At 36.0% G+C, this 13,379-nt stretch overlaps 1 protein-coding gene across 2 annotated transcripts in view; it reads left to right on the top strand.

Annotated features, from left to right (window-relative positions):
- ADK (adenosine kinase) overlaps positions 1-13,379 on the top strand; it is a 544,106-nt gene that overhangs the window by 172,528 nt on the left and 358,199 nt on the right. The window lies entirely within an intron of this gene.

Below are 13,379 nucleotides of genomic sequence, written 5' to 3' on the forward strand. Positions count from 1 at the left end.
TTGTCATTTGTACTTTAATGACTTTTCACATCTTTTACTCTGCCAAAGTTCTTAGCTTTTTTAATATAATTAAATTTTGTGGCTTTCTTATAGTACTTAGAATGGATGTTCTTATGGATACTATAAGTTTTCTTGTAGTATATATAAATACATATATATCTATATATTTGTGTATATTTATATATGAGTTTATGCATCTCTGTCTGTATCTATATACATCTTCCAGTGGGTAATTGGACGAACTCATTTTGACGTGTACTCTTTCAAGTTACCAGTGTAACCTAATTTTAAGTGGTAATGTTAGTGTTCTATTTAAAGTTCCAATTGTGAAGAACAGGAAGAGCTTTATAAATCTCTGTTCTTACCTCTGTGATTTGTAAACTAGCTCAGAGTCCCTGTAACTGCAGTCACAAGTTAACTCTCATGGATTCAGGTCATTTTGTTTTTTTTTTTTTACATTGATTAATGCTTTTCCTTGCAGTTTTAATTATGGACTGAAGAAGTGGAGAATTGTCGAAGATTGGACTTTTATTAAATTTAGACATGTACTGTAATTATCCTGCACACTATCAAAGCTCAGATTTAATCATTTGATCATTTAAAGTAGTAAAATGTTTTAGGTTGTAAAACACTGTGTTCAGTGGCCTGAGGAGATGAGATCTTTGTGTTTATCAGTGGATTTTGTTCGTTTGTTTGTTTAACATTCCAGTAGTCATTTAGTAAGTTCAGGTTAATAGAAAAAAGACAGTTTACTTTTTGTACTTAGGTGTTTTTATTAGTCTTCTCAGGCTGCCACATCAACTGTATCTTAATCTTAGATTTCCAAGCCTCCAGAAAAAGTTTTCTATTGTTCAAGCCATCTGGTCTATGATATTTTGTTATATCAGGCAGAGCACACTGAGACAGGTTATATACCCAAAAGAATTAAAAGCAGGGTATTGACATTATGTACATGTGTGTTCATGACAGAATTATTCAGAACAGCTAAAAAGTGGAGGCAACCCACATGTCCTTTAGTGAATGAATGACCAAACAGAATGTGGTGTATGCATACAGTGGTATATTTTTCAGCCTTGAAAAGTAAGGAAATTCTGACACATACTACAATATGAATGAATCTTGAGTGTATACAGTATATGAAATAACTTAGTTACAGGAGTATTAATATTGATGATTCCACCTATACGAGGTACCCAAATTAGTCAAATTCATAGAGATGGTAAGTAGAACGTAGTTTCCAGGGGTTATAGGAAGAGAAAATGAAGAGTTATTGCTTACTGGGCATAGAGTTTCAGTTTTATAAGATGAAGAGTTTAGAGGTGAATAGTGTGGTTGTACAACAGTGTGAATATATCTAATGCCATTGCACTGTATGCTTAAAAATGATTAAAAATATAAATTTGGTATCTCTTTTTTATATCTTGTATACCTTTTGTATATATCTTATATATCTTTTATCATATTTTAAAAATAAATTGAAAAATAGATTCTAGAAATGCTTCTATAGGAAGTATATCAACTTTATTCAAGTTTTATATTTCATTTGCTTATTTAACAATCACTGAGGCAACAAGAACATAGGCTTGCTCTTGTGGCTATGGGAATCCATTAAACTGGGTTTGGGTTCAAACTTTGTTGCTTTACTGGCTGTGAAACCATGAGCAACTTTAATGGGCCTTTCATCTATAAATGTGGAGTTTAATGTGTATCTCAAATGAAGGTCATAAGGATTAATGAGATAATGAACATTTTAAAAAGTTATACTGCTCTTAAAGGGAAAGTTTGGAAACCACTAGGGTTGCAGGGCTTCTCCCCCTCCCGCCATTTTACTTAGTTAACAGACTGTAAACTTACCCATCCATGGACAGAACAACCAGATTTGTGGCTCTCATCCACTGAAAAATACTATTTCAATCTAGTCTTCAGTTAAACATGTTATTTGGCTTTTTAGTTCCCCTAATGTTTTGAGAGTGCTTTTCCTTTCCATCTGATTGATGATTCAGCTACATAATTGCCCAATTATAATTTATCTTTGGGGTAGCCAGAGAGGTTTGAAAAATGTTCCTAGAGAAGTACTTTTCTTCAGAAGGAGAATTCTTCAGATTTTCCATGGCAGTCATTAATAGAAATAATCGATTGCTTTATACATAAAGTAAATATTTATTGGCATCTGCTATGTGCTAACCGTTGTGCTCAGTAGTAGCTGGTATCATAAGCTGTGTCTTCTTAAGTTTAAGTCAAATTTGATACAATATTTAGAACATTAACGTGAACAGTTTTGATAAAGCCTTGCTTGAATCTAATGTGATGAATGAATGAGGTTGAACTGTAAGCTGTTTAAAAAGTCTAGCTGGAGATGACCCATCAGGACAGGTTCCAGATTTTATTTTCTGTTAGTGCATTTGATTTGTTGGTTTTGGGCTTTGGTCTTCTTTTCTTATCCATTTGTGTTCTCCTTTACTGCAGAGAACAACTGGATTGCCCTTCCATTTTCTCTTACTATTCTAGGTGACTGAGAAGCAAATACTGGGCAACAAATACCAGTTTGGTGTAACTGTGCTAACTGAATGTCTTCCAGGTCCTGTGAACTGTAGATCTAAAATAGGGCGAAGCTCTATGATAGGAATTCAGTCATCATCAAAGTACTCATAAATAATTTAATTCTGTATAGTTTTTGTTAGTACATACCATGTGTAATATGTGTTTCCTGGGTGATCTTTTGTAATAGGTATTTTGAAAATCAGTTCTTCTGTAAAGATAGGAAAAATAAAGATAGATGAAATTTATAAATAGTAAACTGATAGCTTTTAAGATTGAGATAAAACTAACAGGCTTTTTTTTTTTTTTTTTTTCCCCTTGCCCGTGCCATGCACCATTTGGGATCTTAGTTTCCAACCAGGGATCAAACCCTTATCTCCTGCAGTGGAAGCACAATGTCTTAACCACTGGACTGTCAAGTATAAGTAGTAAACAAGTAGCTTGAGAAACAGGCAATATTGATATGATTTGTTAAATATAAATAGCAAGTAAATTTGTAACCTATAAGACTGCTGAAGATGGAATAAAAAGCTATGCTATAACAAACAAGAGTGTTACTTATAGCTAGAAAAGGATGGAAAAAACATATTATGATCATGTAATACTAGGCTGACAGTTATACCTACCCTCGAAAGATCATTCATTAGTGAAACTTACTATGTCCTTATTTCTGGCCTCGAAGGTGTGTAACTTTGGAAAGGTAAATAAAGCCATGACTACTCAGGTTATTTCCCAAGATTTAGTTTCCTTGTTTTATAATATCTGCCAAGGACTCCCGTCTCTGGGCCCCATTGCTCAAACTGTGGCCTTGCTCTCCTACCTATACCATTATCATCAGTCGGATGAGGTTAAAGGCAGATAATGTGTGAACATTCAGGTGGTGTGGTCCTTACACTTATTTGCAAGTGAGCATTAACCTGCTCCGACACTTTCCCTTGCTTCTTGCTGTGTGCTTTAGATGGATACATCTATGATTTCAACAGCTTAATTTGGTCAGCAGGCCCTTTCTGTTCTGTGTCCTCTGGTATTGCTTGCTTATAAAGTACTTGGCGTCTACCAGGGCTTTAAGGTAATTTCACCACACAACACCAGGTTTAGGTCGATTTCTCCTTATTCAGTAGTTTAACAATAGTAGCTTGCATGGTAGCTATATTTAAAGATATGCTGAAACACTGAAAGGGAAAGTTACTTGGAAAAGTCATCACTGCTACTAAAGAAGAACTGAAAGTCACATGGAGAGTGAAGGGTAACATTTGACGATGTAGAACTCATTCTGTCAGATCTCATCAGCAGGCACACTTTGATATAAGCGATGGGACAAACCACATCAACAGGAAAATGTTCCCATTAGCTCTTAGAGAATTTAATTTGTTAAAACATGTTTTGAAGATTTGAATCAAACTTCAGGCAGCATAAAATAAGATATCATAATATTGTTGATATCATGCCCAAATATACTTTTTAGACTTTTCTTATCTGCATATTTGACAGGCAGTACAAATTTAAATTTTAACAGATTCTGTTCATTGTAAACTTACTAATGAAAATAAAAAGATTTTATCTTCTAAATATCCTGCACATGTTGTATACAAAAAAGTGATTTGCTTACCTGTGAGATTGGTACCTTCATAGTGGACGTTTGATCACTTTCCGGTTTTTTTAAATGTACAGATGCACTTAATGTGATTTTTGACTTTAAAAAAATGGAAGAAGATTGCCTCCTTGAACATGTGCCTGAAAGATGGCTATAATTATTGCTGGACCTAGAAAATATGTCCTGCAATATAATATTTTAAAGATGTGATATAAGAAGAATGTCCTTGTCTAATGTACATTGAAGAGAATGCAGAGAAAGATTACAGTAAAACAAAAATTTATATGCCATTTCTCCAAAAGTGTTAGATGATACTTGAAGAGGCCATAAAGAGGCTAAGAAAAACTCACACAGCAATCAAATGACTCACTGTTGTGTGATAGGACTGCTTTATATCTCAAGAGGGGTAGAAGGTCACTTTGAAAGGGCAGCTAACTTAAATAGGACTTTCTCAATGACTTTACTAAAACTGTAACCTACTTGGAATCCAGCTTGACAGCCAAAACTGCAGTTGTGTTTTGAAGTGTTTTGAAATAATGTTCATTTTAGGCATGGATAGTATATGTAATGAATCTATCGATGCAAAGGATATGATTGAATAAACATTTGGAATACTAAAACAGCCATTTAGATTCAAGGTAGAGCTAGAAATGGATTCTGATATATCTCAATGTCTGTTATTGCTAATAAGTAAAATCTAAAGTATTACATGGTCAGATGCTTTTGTTGAAAGGATATTTAGTTTCATGTCATCGTGTTGGATGGACATCACGAATGTGGACTTGATAAGAGCAACGCTGTAAGTCAGAGTGACATTTACATTTAACTGTACCCAGTTTTATCACACATTAAAGGAGATGTCCTAATGGTTCTAATCAGTTCAGAGAAGTATTGGAAACAGAAATTTGAAATATTCTTTTGTTTTATGGGACAAAATGGAACATGTCATTGTTATTCTTTTCTAAATTTTGGTAATATCTGTTTAATCCAAGTGTACTTAACTCTTCTTTTTAAAAATTTATTACATTTATGTACATTAAGAACATACAGTATGACCTATTGAAGTTTAAATATGTAATAAAGAGTTAGGAAAAGTATACAATTTCAATTAAATACTATGGTGGTTTGCTCTGGCTGCCGTAATAACATCATGGATTGGGCAGCTTAAAAAAAGAATTTAACTCTCTCACAGATCAAGGAAGCTTAGAAGTTTAAGGTCAAGGTGTTGGCTCCTTGGTTTCTTCTGGGTCCTTTCTTCTCTTACTGCCTTTTCACATATTTGCCCCTCTGTGCATACCCTTGTGTCTCTGTGTGTTTCTGTTAATTCTTATAAAAAGACACTAGTCAGATTAGATTCAGTTCAGTTCAGTTGCTCAGTCGTGTCCGACTCTTTGCGACCACATGATCCGCAGCACGCCAGGCCTCCCTGTCCATCACCAACTCCTCTGGAGTCCACCCAAACCCATGTCCATCGAGTTGGTGATGCCATCTAACCATCTCATCCTCTGTTGTCCCCTTCTCCTCCTGCCCTCAATCTTTACCAGCATCAGGGTCTTTTCCAATGAGTCAACTCTTCACATGAGGTGGCCACAGTATTGGAGTTTCAGCTTCAACATCAGTCCTTCCAATGAACACCCAGGACTGATCTCCTTTAGGATGGACTGGTTTGATTTCCTTACAGATTAGGGCCTATAATAAATGTCTCATTTTAACTTAATGACCTCTTTAAAGCCATAACCTCCAAGTACAGTTGCGTTTTGAAATCTTAGAGGTTAGGGCTTCAATGTATCAATTTTGGAAAGACAGTTCAGGACAAGTACTCATTTGTTACATATCCTTTTTGGTAGTGCACCATTTTGATTCCCATCTTCTTTCCTTTTCTATATTTGTTTTAGTTATTTCCTTGGTGGTTACTTTGGGGGATTACAGTTTCATTCTAAACTTATAACAACCTAGTTTAAATAGTATCAACTTAGTTTCAATAGTATGAATACTTTGCCCCTTTATATCTCTATGCTCCCTCTTTATATTATTGTCACTGATTATATCTTTATACATTGTGTGCTCATTAACATAGATTTATAGTTACTATTTAATTCATTTACCTTTTAAATCCTATAGGAGGAGTTGCAGACCAAAGTATAGTAATACTGGTTTTCATATTTCCTGTGTAGTTACCTTCATCATTGTTTTTTATTTCTTGATATGTTTTTAAGTTATTATTATATGTTATTTCCATAACATCTCACAGAAGAACATGAACAAATTTTTTGGACAAACCAATGCTAACTGATGTGCTTTCACTTCAATCTGAATGACTCCTTTCAGCATTTCTTATAGGGCAGGTCTACTATTAGCACCTTCTTTCCACTTTTGTTTTCATCTGTGAATGTCTTAATTTATCCTTTATTCTTATTAATTTATTCACTTATTTAGTTATTGGTTGCACCATGTGGCTTGAGGGACCTTAGTTCCCTGATCAGGGATTGAAACTGGGTCACAACAGTGAGAGCCTGGAATCGTAACCAGTAGGCCCCCAGGGAGCACGCTATCCTTTACTCTTAAAGGATAGTTTAGCTATGTGTAGAACTCTTGGTTGACAGTTCAGTACTTGAAGTATGTCATATCATTGCCTTCTGGTCTCCATGGTTTCTGATGAGAAATCAGCTTTTACAATTACTGAGGACCCTTTATTTTTGACAAATTGCTCCTCTCTGCTTTTAAGATTCTTTGTCTTTTGATAGTTTAGTCAAATCTTGGTATGAATCTCTCATTGTTGAGCTTCTTTGATGTATAGGTGCATGTATTTCATCAATTTGGGATGTTTTTGACCATTATGTCTTCAGATATTTTTTTCTGCTCTTTCCTCTTTTCTGTGATTCCTATAATACATAATATCTTGGTATTCTTGACGGTTGTTGCTTCTTAGAGTGTGGAGCTGCCTGTCTCACCAATTGTTCCATAATTATTGTTTTGCCATTATATATATATATAATATATATATATGTGTGTGTATATGTGTGTATATATATATATATAGCAAATATACATATATATAAAATACATATATTTATATATATATAAATCTGGTACATTTGTTCCTGGGCTGCGATTCTAAAAAGTTGGTCACTGTTTTAAGGCCAATGGTCTATTGATTTCTATTCTTATGCTGGAGCTATTGGTTTTTGTAAACTATTTTGTAAACTATTTTGTTTCTTTGCAATCTTTATTGTATACCAATGTTGTATACTTGCTCAACTTTTAGAGCCTCATGATGGCCTATGAGACAGAAAAAAATATGTGGTTTCTGTTTTAATGATAAGATTCTAATTAAATAACACAGATAAAATGTCATGGTGGGTGACAAAGCAGATCAGTGCTAGAACTCAGATGTTCTAACTGGAAACATCTGATTGCTCTCCTTGCTGGAGATTTTCCCCTTACTGGAGACTTTCTCTCCCCCTTAGCTGACTTTAGTTTTGACTTGTTCATATGCTGCATTTCACATAGTCTCTACTTCTTACAGTCTGCTTCAATTTGGGAAGATTTGGAGGTTTTCAGAGAATCAAGTAGCCATCATTTTAAATATAGCTCTGAGTAAACCAACTCCTTCTTTCATGCTTCTTAGGGACAGCAGTTTTTCTTGTTTGGATATCTTTTTGCTTCTTGACAGTTCATATTTTTTCAGACTCACTGAATTTTCCAGAAGTCTGATGACCAGATACATGTGGTATTCCTATATGGTTTTAAGTTATATAAATTCACTGTTTTTAAGCCTCCTGTACATTTAAAAAAATTGTTTATTTTTTATTTTTGGTTGCACTGTTTGTTGCTGCGCACAAGCTCTTTGATTGCAGTAAGCAGGGGATACTCTTGGTTGCAGTGTGAGGGCTTCTCGTTGCAGTAACTTCTCTTGTTGTTGGAGCACAGGCCCTAGGTTTATGGGCTTCATTAGTTGTGGCTTGCAGCTTCAGAAGTTAAGGTTCTCTACAGTGTGGCCTTGGTAGTTGTGGCACATGGGCTTAGGTGCTCTATAGTATATGGAATCTGCCCAGACTAGGGATTGTACCCATATCCCCTGCATTGGCAGGCTGATTTTTATCCACTGTACCACTAGGGAAGTGCCCTCACAAATTGATTTATTGATTTTTCTAATGTTCTATACTTGTTGAAATTTTGTCATTTTGGATATATTCTAGGTATCTAGTCAAATATTTTAAGTGCCTTCTCAGTCTTTGTTACCTGGAATATAATGTCTTTGGAATCAATTAATTCTTCTCTCTTTCATCCCCTGAAATGTTAAGGCTATATGCATTGTTATAATTCTTTCTTCAATAATAAAGGGTAATCTTTTTCTTGTTACTTTAATAATTGTCATTTTTCTAAATATGTTTTTCTTTCTCATTTGAAGCAAAGATCTTGGGGATCAAATAGTGCTTCTTTCCTTGCTGTAGTTTAAATCATTTATTGAAAACTACTAAATTTATATATGTTCCATGTCAAATAGCCCTCTCTCCTACATTTTTCTTTAGAAAGTATAATATGTTCCTGATTATAAATTTTCTTCCTTAATCATATATATAAATCCATCAGTGATAGATTTTATTCTCTTCTTCACATAAGCATTAAACATTTCACTTGCTCGTTTCTTGAATTCTTATATCCTTCTAATTCTTCACATGGTTTTCTGGTTATTGACTTTTTAGTCTTTGTATTTCTCATCTTTCTCCCAGTTAGATAAGCCTTTGTATTGAAATTTTAACCACGGTGTGTGTGTTTAATTTTGAGAGAAATATTTTTGTGTCAGTATTTTTATGTTTTATGCAGTATGACTATGAGAGGTATGTATTAGGAAGGGTACTTTTTTTCATACAAACATCACTTAATCTATCAGTTTTCAGAATTGTTTTAAAGCTTTCCCAAACTCTTTATGTATTGAATACCTAAAAACATTTTTTATAGAGTTTACAGTTAATATTGGATTGAATAGAAACATGTTCAACTCAGAATTGTAAGCTTGGTATTTTAAGAACCTTGTAACATTTCCAATTAGGTCACAGCATAATAGAGCACAGCTACGCACAGCAGGTTTTCCCGGCATCTTGTTACCTGGCTGTGGTTACCTTGAACTGTTAGTGGTCCTGCTCACCCACTGGTCAGTGCTGCACTGGTTCCCTCCCCTGAGGGACCATTAGTGGGCCCATTCACCTTACGACCAACAGAGTGGTGGTCCCCAGTCACAGAGTAAGATGAGAGTGTGTCCTGGCCTTCTCCCCAGGGCTCTTCAGCTCATCCAGCATCAGGTAGTGAGTGGGCTGGGGCTCCCAGGGAACAGGCTGAAGGCTGTGTCCTGTGGGGCTCCACTACTGCCCGGGCCCAGGCCTTGAGGTGGCAGTGAACCTCTCCCCAATCTCTGCCTCTGCCACCAAATGCAGCTGCCATCTGCCAACCTGCCTCTGCTGTGTGGGTGGCCTGTGGAGCCTGAGGGCCAGTTGGGTCCTGGGCACCTGTCTCCCCCAGCGATGTCAGCTGAGGGAGTCACCAACCGAGAGCTGCCGCCTCTTAGCCAGGACCTGAGGGTCAGAGTTGTGCCTTGGGGTCTGGTCCTTTCTTGTCAGAACGTAGAATGTTTCTCTGGTGGAGATTTATAGGAATGTTGTTACCTGACTGTGACCTAATACCCAGAAGTTTAGGACTAACCTAAACTCTTCCTCACTTTTCACAGAAAAGGGCTTTGCTGAAAGCTTTTGGGGAGTTTGGATTTTTGTTTGTTTGTCTTATATTTTTAAATTGCTTATTTATATTTATTTTTGGCTGAGCTCCATCTTCATTCCTGCATGTAGGCTTTCTCTTGTTGCGGTGTGCAGACTTGTCTAGCAGTAACTTCTCTTGTTGCGGAGCATAGGCTGTAGGTGTGGGTTTCGATAACTGCATTTCACAGGCTCTAGAGTGCAGGCTGAGTTGCACCAGTGCACGTGGGATCTTTTCGGACTAGGGATTGATCCAGGGTCTCCTGCACTGGCAGGCGTACTCTTAACCACTGGACCACCAAGGAAATCCTGAGTTTGGGTTTTTAAGGGATGAAGCACCCATCTCTTTGCATGGCCCTCAGTAAACCTTGCTTTGTTCCAAACTGACATTTAGTATTGTTTGGACTCAGTGTGCGTTGGGCACACGGGCTTGTGTTTTAGTAACAGTAGCATTTAGAAATAAAAATTGATGAAAGTCGAGATCCTCATCTTTATTTTTGTAGACTTTTTTTTCTTTTAAAGAAACAAATCTGTGGCTTTCCTATATGAATAAGTAGTATTCTGATTATTTCATTTTCTGACCAATTTCACTTGAAAAAACTATTTAGAGATTAAAAGGCAGTTTAGTAGATATATCTCTGGGAATCTGGGAACAGTCTAGACTGCTTAGATCTAAAGAGAAGAAATGACACTGGAGTGATCAAAGAGAGTTCTCCCTTCTAATGCCTTACACCTGGAGCGGTTGTAGAAACATCAATAGCACAACTATATTTATAAATATCAGAGCAGGATATGGCAGATGGTGATGCAACACAGAATCTTGTCAAACTTTTATGTCCCTAAAAAGAAGATTTCTTTTAGTGCCTATTTTAATAATTTTAACTTGAATCTTACAAAATAAAGTTGACTCTTTATATTGTGAATTTCTCCTTGCAGTTGAAAAAATTAAGTATGAATTAATATCTTGCTGCTTTGGTAATCTTTTTCTTTGTTGAATTAGACTGTGAATGACTGTTGTAGTAAACTAAGGTGACAAAAGTAGTGGTTTGTTTTCCTAAATGATATTTTTCATGTGTTTGTGACATCTTTCTATGTTAAGTTAGATTCTATAATGTAAAGCAAAAACCAGTATTTTCTCTTTCTTCCTTAGCTCCCCATCCTCTTTTTCTCTTTCCTTCTTTCTGTATTTTTTGTCCTTTAAGGCTTACTTTATGACTAAGTTCAGGGATTCTTTTGCCCCCATTAGTAAAACATGCCTTTGGTTTTGTCTCAGTAGTTTTGGTGTGCTCTGAGGTTTTATAGTATAAATCTGTACCTACGTATCATAAAGCGTGCACTTTATTTAAACAAAAAAGTGTACCTTTCATACTTACGAACCTTAATGTGGTGCATTGTCCCATGGTATGAAATTAAACATGGTTACAGTTTGATACTGTGTTTCTCCTGCCTAATAGTAAAGCAACAAGTGCTTCAGTAAGGAAAACTGGAAATAGCAGGACCTTATTTCATCCAGGGGATAAAATTTTTTGTGTTGATTCTGTTTCCTGTTATTCTATTTGTAATTACATTTAAATAAGTGTCTTTTTGATTAATTGATTTATTTTTTGGAACTGAAAAACAAAGTTGAGACCTCTTCTGGTATAGAGGTGAGTGCCTAGACTTTTTTTTAAATAGGGAAGGCTTTTTTTTTTAAGATTTATACATTTATTTTTGACTGCACTAGATCTTCGTTGCTGTGTGTGGACTTTCTCTAGTTGTAGCAAGTGGGTGTGCAGACGTCTCACTGTGGTGTCTTCTCTTGTTGCTGAGCACGGGCTCTAGGCACAGAGGCTTCAGTAGTTGTGTTGGTAAGACCAAGCAGTGGTTCAGTAGTTGTGGGACAGGGGTGTAGTTGCCATGTAACATGTGAGATCTTTGTGAAGCAGGGATTAAACCTGTGTCCCCTGCATTGGCGGGTAGATTCTTAACCATTGGACCACTGGACTTTTTGTTTGATTAGTTGGATAGTGAAGATGGTCTTTGCCGATTAAATGGTATAGCGGTACTGTCAACTGCCATGTTTTTTAAGACAAGCTTTTCTAGAGTATTTCTGTTTTCTTTGGTACTTTCGGTGATAAGATATTTTGTAAAAGTGAAAAAAAAACGTAAAATTTTAGCTTAACATCATATAGTGGTGGGGGGCTTAGTGATGTTTTGTGCAGTAAATAAAGCTGGAGAAGTGTAAACTTGGACTGGTTACTTAACCTTTTCAAGTTTCAGTTTCCTTTTCTGTAAAATGGGAATAATCATAGTACTCTTACAGGCTAACATCTTAGAAGGGAAAATCATGACTCTCAGATATAAAATAAACACATGCCAACAATTTTATTTAACTCATTGTTGATTAGTGTACAGGTAAGATGTTGCAGTTTATCTTAAGGAGACTTCAGGACTGGAGATACATGTGGTCCATGGAATCAGTCTATAAATATTACGAAACTGATGATGATGAGGTGACATTTCATTTTTCATCTCTACTGGGTTGATCTTAATTTTTGATTTTTATAGATATAATTATAAACTCATAAAATAGCTCAAAGGTGATAATATGATGTGTACTTCATGTTGCTGCTGCTATTTAGTCATGTCCTACTCTTTGCAAATCCGTGAACTGTTGCCCACCTTGGGATTGGCTTTGTCCATGTGATTTCCCAGGCAAGAACTGTGGAGGGGATTGCCACTTCCTGCTCCAGGCTATCTTCTTGAGCCAGGGATTGAACCCACGTTTCCTGCTTGACAGGTGGATTCTTTACCACTGAGCCACTTGAGAAGCCTATAATTAATGTTAGGGAAGAATAATTCTAATCTTTATATTTTCACAACTTTTATTAAGAAGAGCTGTTGACAAGTTCTCTGGTGGTAAAGAATCTACCTGCCAATGCAGGGGACATGAGTTGGATGCCTGGTCTGGGAAAGTTCCATATGAGGCTGGTCAGCTAAGCCTGTGTGCCACGGCTACTGAGCCTGTACCCTGGAGCCACAAGAGAAGCTACCGCAATGAGAGGCCCACACACTGCAAGTAGAGAGTCGCCCTCGTCCATTTGTAGCAGTGAAGGCCCAGCACAGCCAAAGATAAAGTAAATAAATAAATATTAGAAAAGAATAATTGTTGAGTTGATAGCATAATTATTTTTCCTTTTTAGCCTGTTACTACAATTTATTATTGTAATATTTTTCTCCTGTTATTATTGCATATTCTTTAAAATATAAGCATTATGAGGGCAGGCCCTTTGTTTAATTCCTTGCTCTGTGCCCTTAGTATCTCCAGCAATCTGTGTGACTTATAAGACTTTCAGTGAACAAATTTTGAGTGACGGAAGTGATTAAGAGACATAACCCTATATGAGAAAACTTATTTTTCTTTAGTGCTTGATTCTCTGGTTTGTACTAATTTTATTTAGGTTTTTTTTTTTTTTTTTTTGACAGGCTGAAAACATAGCATCTTTACAAGCATAAAT

This window comes from Ovis aries, chromosome 25, assembly GCF_016772045.2.
Source record: "Ovis aries strain OAR_USU_Benz2616 breed Rambouillet chromosome 25, ARS-UI_Ramb_v3.0, whole genome shotgun sequence".
NCBI lineage: Eukaryota > Metazoa > Chordata > Mammalia > Artiodactyla > Bovidae > Ovis > Ovis aries.